Raw genomic sequence first — 2,422 nt, forward strand, 5'->3', positions numbered from 1 at the left:
ATCTGGAGAAAAGGTGAATATAGTCTGACCTGTAAACAGATAGCAAGCACTCTTAGTGTTTTGTAAATCTTCTAAAGATGAATTTGCGAAATTTCATCTGAATCAGACTAATTAATTTAAATGTATCATGTTGCTGCAGCGCCACCTACAGGTGAAATGTTATCCAACCAACCAGCACGGATCAAAGTTGATATGTACATGTCATCTAAATTTAGTTGCAATTTCAAAATGTGTTCAAGAATTAAAGTCCAGTGTGTAACATCTATTGGCAGAAATGGAATATATACTAAGTACAAGTACCTAAAACTTTCCACTGCTCATACGTTCGCTCAAAAGAGAAGAGTGTTCATCGACCACAGACAGGCTTGAGATGGGAGGAGTGTATTTATGAGATACACATTATAACCACACATTCCTCATCATCACGATTTGTCTGAAGATGAGGGTGAACATCTACATCTGCCTGTTCGCTTTTGTTCTGAGCTGTAACGTCACTTCAGGTAAGAGCATTTTAAAATGAATAAATGACTCTAAACCTGTAAAAGGTTCTGATTGGTAACATTTTCCTCTGCTAAACTGGGATTCAACTGGTTTATATCAAGACCCCTGAACTGAACTAAATTAATAATAATAATTCATTCAGCATATATAGTCTGCTCTATACTGTGAGGTTTTGAAGGTTGTGTCAGTGGTGTATGGGGTTGTTGACTTATGTACAACAATATGACAAAATAATAACAAAAAATATATAACTATATTTGACAGTTCAATGTGAACTTAATTAATTAATATGTCTGTTTCTTTTACAGCAATAATCGATGGAAGATTATTCCAACTGTATTGTCCTCCCACTGTGGAGGGTAAACTGACGTGGAGCAGAAAGACAGATGGAACTGATGATCCAGGCAGACGATACAGTTCATTGGAAGATAAATCAGGTAATTTCAGACTTTAATAAAGTTGTTCTGTTTTCTCTTCATGTCTCTGAGCTAAATGTTTCATTTTTATTCAACTTTGTATTGTGTTATATACAAAAATACTTTTGTAACGTAATGTCTCACGTTACTTCCTGGTACTGTAATAGAGCCTTTTGGTGTACTTTAAGTTTCACTTAATATGAAGTAAAATACACAAGTTATCTATAAAACTGTCTGATCACATCTCAGTACAGTCTTTCTTCTTCTTTTGGAGGATTTAACATTATACTGAATGTTTATTCTTGTGCACAGTTCTCACACAAAAGATATCTTTCTCTGCTCTAACACCTAATTCAGGAAGTTATTTGATGACGTATATTTCCAACTAAAATACAGCTGTGCAGTGACAGATGTCAGTTCCTCAGTTTCACACGATCTCTGACTTCATCCTGAGTCAGTGTGATAAGTTTATGATGGTAATCCGGTACCATTAATAGCAAATACTGAGTCCTGCTCTTCTGTTTGCTGTGTACAGCGAAACCACGCACGTGATGCTGCACGCAGCAGGACCACCACATCACTCTGAAATGTCTTCCCTGATGTCTGGAGGCACCCCCAGAATTTCAACATGGAGCACGAAGACAGCTTGAAATAACCAACACAGCAGACGGTTTATGTTTTCACTGCTGACCAACGTTGATAATAAAAGCTTGCAGCATGTGACTCTGGACATTTATTACTGCGCTGATGAAACCTGCTGTATATCTGACTGTGAAGCAAAGCTGAGACATCTGAGAGAGGTGAACACAACAGACCATCTTTAACTGGCAACAATAAGAGAAAAGTAAGGTACAGACATGACCTAAGAGTACCAGACAGGAGAGCAGATTAACTGGTGCAATTAAGCTCAAAGGACGAATCACAGAATCACAGGTGGTTTTCCGCTGTGAGATCGCTGCAGTGATGGCAAAAGAGGTTTTTTTATTTATGTTCAATTATTTCAGACACTTCTGTATTACTAATTCACAATTTTTTGTTAAATATATTTTGATAATTTATTATATATTTCTCTACCCACAATAAACGGGAACAAGACACCCACAACAACTGCACCAGTAATATACAGGTACGACTACAACACAAAAACAAGATGAAAACACATACCAAATGTTACAAATGGTTCCAAAAGACAAACCCAAAAACAGAAAACACTTGGGATGCAAAAATCCAGATTAACGCAGTTCCATCAAACTATGCCCTCACTAAAACGTGAGTACTAAGTGTAAACGCTGCATAAAACATGGACTAAAGAACAAGGTAAATATGTCTGAAAACCTAAATCCAACCAAGAGTCATGTTAAGGAGATGCCTTCATGTTTATACACAAAGAGTGTGTCTTCTCTGTTCAGCCTTTACAGTAATTGCTATTTGTACCAAGACAAAAGATGAATTCTGAACACATTGACTGTCACTTGATGATCGGGTGATGGTTCAGATTATGACCC

Source organism: Morone saxatilis, unplaced genomic scaffold, assembly GCF_004916995.1.
Source record: "Morone saxatilis isolate NCDOM2014 unplaced genomic scaffold, NCSU_SB_2.0 Contig9, whole genome shotgun sequence".
Taxonomy (NCBI): domain Eukaryota; kingdom Metazoa; phylum Chordata; class Actinopteri; family Moronidae; genus Morone; species Morone saxatilis.